Consider the following 10,377-nt stretch of genomic DNA (forward strand, 5'->3'; position numbering starts at 1 on the left):
AAAAATTTGTACAGTCCTGGTGCTCAGCCCTTCGAAATTAAACCTTTCCTCCTACTGTAGGATCAGTAACATCAATGCATCACACTCTACTGGGCCTGAATAGTATTTTGGGGAGAAAACTGCATTATCCAAATTGTTTCCCAGAAAAAAACTTTCCCTTTTCTATCTATTTCATACTGCAAGTATAGGCAACCTGCTTTTTGATCAGATGTTTTTGTCTAGGTCCCCCATAATTTGTGCCATTGACCATGACAGTGGAGCTGCTACCAGTTGAAACCCAAAATATCTGAAGCAGAAGGAGTTCCCATTTCTTGCCTTGTCCATAGTTCAAGTAGGATTTCAATTGAAGTGTAATTTAGCTTTCTTGGCAATTCTCTTTTCTTTGATAACAACTGAAAAACATTGTGATTTGAGAAGAAATTAAAAGACTTAGTACAAAGTCTGTCTAATGGCATGCTGGGCTTCCTGTCCTCCTGATAAACTCAAAGTTGGCTCTTCTATGACATGTGGACTAGCTAACTAGCATGATTGGCTCAGGAATTCTGGGAATTGAAGTCCACAAGTCATAGAAGAGCCAACTTTGCCTACCCTTGGCCTGTCATAAAGGTAGTCCTCAATTTAGGACCACAATTGAGCCCATAATTTACGCTGCAAAATGAAAAATTTTGTTACCTGAGTTTTGCCCCATTAGATGATTTTTCTTGCCACATTTGTTAAGTGAATCGCTGCAATTGTTAAATTAATAACACGGTTGTTAAGTGAGTCTGGTTTCCCAATTGCTTGTCAGAAGGTTCACCAAGGACACTGCAACCATCATAAATATGAGGCAGTTGCCAAGCATACAAATGTGAATCATGTAACCATGGGGATGGTTGCAAAATGGTCATGTCATTTTTTTCAGTGCTGTTGTAACTTTAAATGTTCACCAAGTGAATTGCTGTAAGTCAAGGACTAATTATATTAGCAATAGCAGTAGCACTTAGAATTATATACCACCTCATAGAGCTTTACAGCACTCCCTAAGTGGTTTACAGAGTCACTATATTTCCCTCAACAATCTGGGTCTTCATTTTACCAATCCCAGAAGAATGGAAGGCTGAGCCAACCTTGAGCCGTCCAGGATCAAATTCCTGGCAAGTGGCAGAGTATGAATATGCAATATTGCATTCTAACCACTGCACCACCACCATACCTCCCCTCCTATTCAAAGTTGGCTAAACATTCCCAGTCAGACAGGTTAAACCTAAAACTCTTTTTTTCAGACACTTATTTTCAAATAAAGCTTATGAGTGAAGAGTGAAGAACAATTGAATTTAGTCCAAAGGCTAAATTATAATCTAAGTTTTTTTATCGGGCCGCTCTTTAATTCATTCAAATACATTTGTGTTCAAACCTACTTTTATCCAACGGACGTCTTTAAGCCAATAATGTTATATGTGTAAATAGATGATATGTTTCGCTTTAATTTATCTTGCCATGAATGACTGGCAGTATTTCTTTAGATAAATGCAACACACTCCTCCAAAATAACTTTGAAATATTATACCCTTTCAATCATCTGAGCTGATGTCCTTTACATACATTGGTCCTGTAGTGCCCAGGTTTGAAATCCTCTGAAGTCTGATACCAGTTGCCTTCGTGCACACTTTGCGTTTGTATGCGCACATATGCATGCCACAGGCACTATCACGCAGCACTGAAAAAGAAGCATTTTGAAGCCATCAGAGTCTATAAAGGTAAGTTGAACAGCAAGTGGGGATCAGCTGTGCCACTAGAAAGCAGGAAATCAAGCTTTCCAGCTAATCTAGATAGTGCAACACAGCTGATCGTTGGATATACCAGTTCACCCAAATCAGTAGCATTTTTTATTATTAGTTCGAGCGAACCGGTCCAAACTGGTAGCATTTCACCTCTGGTACTGCCTTTTAATTCCTGAGATTCCAAGGGAAAGTTTTGCTCAAAATCCTGTGATACCAGGCTAGTAGAGTAGAGTAAACCTTTCAAAAGAAAGGCAGCTTCCCAAAATATCCTGATTTACAACATGTTGTCAACATACTGGCTGCAGTCTATAGCCTTAGTATAATAATTTATGCAGCGTTTTTTTTTAAAGTTCAAATCAAATTTTCCAAACAGTTGCCCCAAGATTAATGGTATTAAATTGATAGGCATTATAAACGATGAGCTTACTTGATTCATGAAAATCCTCATGATCCACAACATTCTAACTTTGTTAATTTTAGGGTTACTTAAATCTGTGGTTAGGCTGTGGAATTGCAGAGCCATAATTTCCTGCTTCGGTGTGAGTTGCAATTAAGCTCTTTATATCTTTAATGCACCCAATTGAAAAATGGGGAGGGGTTTAAATTCATGTGATGACACCATTGCGTTATTGAACCTCCCACCCGTGTGGCTTCCATTCCTCCAACAAAAATGGGGTGTATTGCTGAAGAAGGTGATGGACTTTAAACAGAAGGTGATGGACTTTAAACAGGTGGGTGAAGTGTTTATGTAGGTTGTATAGCCAGAAATGCTGCAACAGATTTTTTTTCTTTCAGCAGAATTGGCTATAGCCTGTGGGAAGCATTCGTCTTAGAAGAATGAAATATTTTGAGAAATGTTTTTTGAAAAAAAGGCAGGATAAAATATTCTCCCTAAAAGATAAATCTTGAAATTGCTATGTTTGAAAACCACTGAGATTTATGGACCTGCTGCTTTTCAAATTGCTTTGCAAAGATTCTTCAAGACTGACTTCCATTCTTAAAAAGCAAGGCCAATTGGATGGAGGCAAGAATTCAGAATGTCTTAGACTGAAATTTAGCTGGGTTAGATGGGAAATGGCAAGTAAGATCAGAAAATGACCACATTTTCCATTAGCAATACTTCTATCCAATTATCTTTTCCTTCAAGTATCTTTATTTTTAAGAGTCAAGCAAAGTTAGCATTTGCAAAATCTAATAAGCCTTAGAGAGGAGAAAAATATACAGGGTACTTCAGAAAATAGTACAAACTATATGCTATCTAAAATGATGAACTAACAATTACCCCTGCTTCTTTGCCTTTTTTTTTTTAGCCTTTCAACACAAAAAGATGAATAGAAAAGGCACAGTCACCAAACTACCCCATCCCTAAAGCTTTGACAAATATAGCAGCTAGATGTTACTGAAGTGCTTCTTGCCTCGCTCTAACCCTCTTGAAAGCCAGCATGAATTTCCCATTAATGACATCTCTCAGAAATGCAATTAGCCTTCGTTCTTAGCAAAAGTGCATTAGAGGCTTAGAAACTCCATGCGGGTGAGCCTACAAGGCTTAACACATTGCAAACTGCATTTAAGAAAGAAGGGGTAAAAAAACAACAATATGGCCAAAGACAAGGTTCTGATATTACTTAATTACCCTGTGACATCCTTAGATGTAACTGAACCAGGAAGGCAAAAAGAAAACCACAAAGGGGATTAAGGTCTGATTTGTTGATAATGGCATCACTTTGTAAGGCAAAATGAGGCCAGAGCCATCCTAGAATACAGCTCATCTGTCTGGAACCCATACCACATCTCGGACATCAACACCCTTGAAAACATCCAAAAATATTTCACCAGAAGAGCTCTTCACTCCTCCACTAGAAACAGAATACCCTAAGAAAATAGACTAACAATCCTGGGTCTAGAAAGTTTAGAACTACGACACCTAAAACATGATTTAAGTATTGCCCACAAGATCATATGCTGCAACGTCCTACCTGTCAATGACTACTTCAGCTTCAACCGCAACAACACAAGAGCATGCAACAGATTCAAACTTAATATTAACCACTACAAACTTGACTATAAAAAATATGACTTTAGCAATCGAGTTATCAAAGCGTGGAACTCATTACCAGACTCAATAGTGTCAACCCCTAACCCCCAACATTTCTCCCTTAGACTATCCACGATTGACCTCTCCAGGTTCCTAAGAGGTCAGTAAGGGGCGTACATAAGTGTACCAGTGTGCCTTTCATCCCTTGTCCACTTGTCTTTATATTTTCTTCCTTTCATATATCTTCTCCTCTATTTTATATTTTTCTTTATATATATTACCTCATGTCTATTCTCTTCTATATGTATTGCGTATTGGACAAAATAAATAAATAAAATAAATAAGAATTATTGGAAGGTCCTTCGTTCGGCATGGTGACCTAGAGTCAAGGGTGGGATTCAGCCAGTTTGGACCAGTTGGAGAGAACTGGATGCTAATTTTATATCTGGTTCACTGAACTAGTAAGGACTGGCTGGTGTCTCCCACCCACCCTGCCCCTCCCAGGAGTCTCCACACAGGAGTCTCCAGGACCTTCGTGGAGGCTCTGGGAGGGCGAAAAACGGGCCTCATGGAAGTTCCAGAAGTTTGGAAATGGGTCCCTTTGATGAAAAACACCCCATCACCACAGTGCAGGAGGCTGATTAGGCCACAGCCAACATGACCACCATGACATCCAGAGTGAACTTTCAAGGGAACAGACTTTTTTTCCTGAAATATATCCCAGGAACAACTAGAATGGGATTCCACTCTTCCTGATTAATGCTTCCAAGTGATATCACAGATTTTCACAAAGGAACATCATTTTAATGGTGTTGGCATTTTGCGGAATCTCAGGGGGAACACTGAAATGTATTGTGCAATCTTATCTCATGAAAATATTAGAGACAAAAACATCTCCTTATCTGTCCTGTGTAGATGCGTCAGTCTATGATTTCCTGTAAGCAGTTTTGATCACATTTTTTATTTATTTATTTATTTATTTATCTATCTATCTATCTATTTATTATTTTTAAATATTTTTATTAATTTTTCACTTTTCATTTTTATTTGTCAAACATGTACAATATAGTTTTTTGGTGTTGTTGTTGCAGTGTGCTTTGGCACTTAGGTCATTTGATATGAGTATTCCAAGGTCTTTGACAGAGTGAGGGTCATTGTTTATTCAGCTTGTATTTGGTGTTCTGATTCTTTTTGCCAATGTGTAGGACAGAGCATTTGTTGGTGCACGGAGCAAATCTAGCTCATACATTTAGTTTAAGATCCAGTGAAAACATGGAAACTTGGCTTCACTGAGACAACCGTAATTAAGTTGCCAGTGAGTAATGGCATGCAAACTTCTCTAGAGGTGCTTTATAATGAGTCGACCAATAATTTGACCCATTATAAAGCAACTTCCTATAAAAGCAAATTCTCACCATATCTTGGCACCTGCTCATGTGGTTGGAGTGGGTTTATATACACATGATGGAGTAAACTGCTACTATGTCAACTATGACATTAACTTTGCATTCTTTACTTAAAGAGGGGGGAATAATGGTATCACGGTAACAAAAAGAGTCATGTATATCAGCAAAGAACTACTCAGGTTCTTGCCATAATTGCAAAAAAACGTATGTCTATCTGTTCTACCGGCGCGTCTCAACCGCCCATAATTATAGGGTAATTAGTCCAGGAAGACACACACCACACGATAAAAGGAAAACCCAAAAGTTTTTATAAACAGAAAAACAGAAACAGCTCTCTTTTTAAATGTCAAAGGGATTTTCTGGTACACACAAGGCACAGGTTAAATGCAGTCCAATTGCTCACCCAATAACTGGGAAATTGAGTCCAATTCTAAAGTCCAGAGAGTCCACACACACAATCCTGAATAGCAAAAACCACGATCTTGACGAAATAATGAATCAGATAAACTGCCATGAGGCTAAAACACCAGGCTGCACTTTTATCTGTAGCAGCCCCACGCAACCAAAGGTGGCCTCATTTTCTCTTGTAATAATCCTTCAGTTGTTGTCTCCTATGCATCACTCTATGCACGCATGGATGTGTCATTAATTCTTGTTCAGAATCCAGGGATGATACAGATGACTGATCTCCTCCTGGGCTGTCTGCCAAACTCCCCTTTTCCCTGTCACTCACGCTTCCTTGGTCGGAGGAGACTTCGTCGGCAGATTCTACCGGAAGCAAAACAGGCCTGCGGCATGTGGATCCATCCCCCACATCCACCTCCACATTCCTTGGGGCAGGAGTTGGGCCAGAGCTAACCACAACACTATCTAACATTGTGAGATGGGAGATCCTGATATGAGGTTGTGATTTGCACAGATAGCCCCATGCTACTTAAAAGTCCCCACTAATGGGAAACATATTTGCTATGGCCTAACAATGCATCAGTTTTGCTTGATTTACTTTTACTCTTTTATTCTTGTCTTGGAGATTCCAGAGGCTGGGCCTGCCCAGGCTCCTATTCACACTTAATCCAATTACTCAGCAAATTGTTTCCTGAGTTCACCCAATGCATGGAAGCATCAAGTAACTAAACCAGTTGGGCTCCATAGTATCTTGGCCTATAGAGAACTTACTTAATGAAGATGATCATGCTGTGAAAAAGATGCTTGTGAGGCCTTTGCCAGGCTTAATTAAGTGTGTTGTGTAACTACAGGCATAGGAATGTGAAGAAGGAGACAATAGGTTCTAAACACTGTAATAATGATCTCCCCTTAAAACCTGATGCAATTCCACTCTGGATTAAATGTGGGAGACTGAAGGATGGTTGGATGGATGGATGGATGGATGGATGGATGGGAGGGAGGGAGGGAGGAAGGAAGGAAGGAATCAAGGAAGGAATCAAGGAAGGAATCAAGGAAGGAAGGAAGGAAGGAAGGAAGGAAGGAAGGAGCAACTGATTTTTCTGGAGCATAGTAATGTGGCACCCTACTGTTCTGTCGGGCTCTCTGGTAGAATCCTCCCAAAAATTCACAGGTACAAATTTCAGACACACACACATTTGAAAATTCAAAACAATATTCTTTATAATGAAAATTCACTTAAACTAAGCTCTCTTTTGTTATAGCAAAGAGCACTCATCTCCAAACAAACTGGTAATTTATACAAGTCCCTTATCAGTCCTGTGATACTTAGCTTGCAGCTGTGAGGCAACTCAAAGTCCTTCTTTCACAAAGTGAAACACACTTTGCTCTGGTTTAGTTTCCAAGCAGGGAAAAATCAGCACACAAATAATCAAAGTCAGTAAAGCAGTCACGAAACACAACGATCAGATAATCCTCCACAATGGCCAAATCCACAGCCCCACCCAACCACAGGTGGCCTCCTTTTCGTTGATAATAATCTCTCAGTTGTTGTTGCCTATGCATCGCTCTCCGCATGCGTGGCTGTATCATTAATTCTTGTTCTGAATCCAAGGAGGAGCTAGATAATTGATCTCCTTCTGAGCTGTCTGCCACACTCTCCTTCTCCCTGTCACTCATGTCTTCTTGGTCAGAGGAGCCTTCATTATCAGATTCCACTGGGGGCAAAACAGGCCTGCAGCATGTGGATGTCTCCCCAACATCCACAGTCCTTGGGGCAGGAGCTGGGCCCGAGCTAACCACAACACCCTACCATATTTTTATAAGTCTGGCCTTTTTCAGAACTGCTAGAACAAGGACATTATAAAGCCAGCTAATTGTTTCACTTCTAATAATTGCTGTGAACAGTCACTGCAGGAGAGAAAGCTTTTCTGAAGACATAATAACAGAGAAGAGGTGGGGGTGGGGAAAGAAACCTGTCTCTGACATAGACGTATTGGCCAAATACTGTTCTCTTCATGCTGTTTAAGCACCACAATGGATAACAAATAGCTATTAACATACAGCTTCCTGTCACTGGAGAAATGACTACTTTTGGAGGCCAGCCTGCCTTAGCTATGAACAAAATGCATTATTTATCTCCATTAAATCTTTTTCCCCCTCTGGTTTTACTAGACTTTTAAACATGTGTGGCACGAGAGAAGCTTTTTTCTATATTGTCCTTGCCTCCTCCAACAATGTCATTAAGGGAAGACTTGTAAACTAATCATAGTTAACCATATAGTAGAGAATGTTTCGATCAGTGGAAAAAGATTGGGTATAGATATGTTTGTGTCTGGGCATCTGTAGGTGTTTCTTCGGGAGATCCTTCCCAGAGCAATTCTTCATTACAATCCAATTTCAAAATCAACCCTCCGGTTTCCTGAAATGTTTCTTCTCCTGCATGGATGGTTTCGATATGCTTACCACATACTCAAACTGTGCTAGGATTTCTTTATAATTCCTTTTTTATGGAAGGTTTTCCATCTGCTTTCTACTGGCAGGAGATAGCTGCAGTTATCTCTGGGTTACCAAGCAGAGTCTGTCTTAGTTATGTCATGGGTGAGAGATTGTCACAAAACTCAGGGCAGTAGGTTAATCTGGGAAGTGAAAAGAAGCAATGTGTTGCCAAGAAAGTTGCAGGAGTTGATCTAAGAGCCATGGTGGCTCATCGGTTAGAGTGCAGTATTGCAGGCTACTTCTGCTGATCGCCAGCTGTCTGCAATTTGGCAGTTCGAATCTCAACAGGCTCAAGGTTGACTCAGCCTTCCATCCTTCCGAGGTGGGTAAAATGGGGACCCAGATTGTTGAGGGTGATAGGCTGACTCTGTAAACCGCTTAGAGAGGGCTGTAAAGCACTATGAAGCAGTATGTAAGTCTAAGTTCTATTGTTATTGCTACCTTGTCTTGAGGGAGCCTTGGCCTTTCCCTTTTTTGTCATCCCAAAGTTATGAAAGGTTTATGGTATAGAAGATGCCTCACCCTCCCTCTGCAATCTTCCTGGCTGCATAGGCAATCATAACGAGCCATGATGACATCCAATAATGACACATTCATCAGGATGCCATTCTGCAAATGATGCCATAATGCACTTACTTTATGTTGTGATATTGGAGGATGAGATTGGTGTAATTTACTACCTGCTCAGTTCCTGGGAAATGTCTTTTTTTTTAAAAAAAATACATTTTATTGGATTATATACATATTTAAAAACACATATAAACAGATCGTTGTATTCTTAGTTTGTGAGTACAATTATAGATTGTCTGTTATAGGACAATACAAGATATAGTTCCGTCCCACCCTCTACCCCTGCTGCCTCTTTGCAGCTTATCTTATTGTAAATTTATGGATAATTGTATCAGCAAAATTATATACATAAATATAAATTGTACAAATATACATATCTATACTTATATAGAAATAACAAGATTTGAGAGTCCTGGGAGATGTCTATGTATGTCTGCCTATGTTCTCTGATCTTAAAAACCTTAGGAAAGAGGTTCTCATACAATGCCTTTCTTTGGAATTTAACTAAAAGGTGGGAAGCTGGACAGGATGAAAAAGCAAGAATCGTTAGGGAGTTGGGCGGCATACAAACTGAACTAACTAACTAAATAAATATACCATTTATCCACCTACAGACATTATACAAATAATATCTGGGATAATTCTGAAGAGAATCCAACATTTATTTATTTATTTATTTATTTTATTTATTTATTTATTGGATTTGTATGCCGCCCCTCTCCGAAGACTCGGGGTGGCTAACAACAATAATAAGACAGCATATAATAATAATCCAATACTAAAAACAATTAAAAACCCATTATAATAAAAACCAAACAGACATACAGACATACCATGCATAAAATTGTAATGGCCTAGGGGGAAAGAGTATCTCAGTTCCCCCATGCCTGGTGGCAGAGGTGGGTTTTAAGAAGCTTACGAAAGGCAAGGAGGGTGGGGACAATTCTAATCTCTGGGGGGAGTTGGTTCTAGAGGGCCGGGGACGCCATAGAGAAGGCTCTTCCCCTGGGTCCTGCCAAGCGGCATTGTTTAGTTGACAGGACCCGGAGAAGACCCACTCTGTGGGACCTAACTGGTTGCTGGGATTCGTGCAGCAGAAGGCGGTCCCGGAGATAATCTGGTCCAGTGCCATGAAGGGCTTTATAGGTCATAACATCCAGGTGTGATTCTCCTCGTAAGCCCGATCCTGCTGCCAATAGTATGTCAATTTGCCACTGCACTCACCGGATGTCTCCAATATCTCACATTGTCAAAATTCACTCCATGTGCAAAACTAGATTGGTCTACGGTGCTTTTATCACATATAAAAATGCCTTGAGGGAGAATGTCATCTGCCATTGATTCTATTTCTTTGCAACTCTGTGGAATCCTCCATTGTCTACTAGGTAGTTAGCTTGATAGATTCCATTACAAATAAAGGAAAGAAAGACAGCCCCTGGCTTTGCATTTGATTGTATACTGGAGCCCTGAGGCACAACAAAAACAGATGCTGTCTTTGGGAGAGGAGCCTATTGTCTTCAACTGGATCAAACATAACTAGAAAATAAAATAACAGCTACATATGTTGGCTGCCATTTTTCTGACAGCAAAGATTTGGAAAAAGAGATGGGGAAGGGGAGAAGGAGGAGGAGCCCAGTCCTGTTTCTTTCTTTCTGGAATGATAATTTACAGAAAATAAAACTACAGAAAACAAAGCAACAATGAG

The sequence above is a fragment of the Erythrolamprus reginae genome, chromosome 5 (assembly GCF_031021105.1).
Source record: "Erythrolamprus reginae isolate rEryReg1 chromosome 5, rEryReg1.hap1, whole genome shotgun sequence".
NCBI classification, from domain to species: Eukaryota; Metazoa; Chordata; class Lepidosauria; order Squamata; family Dipsadidae; genus Erythrolamprus; species Erythrolamprus reginae.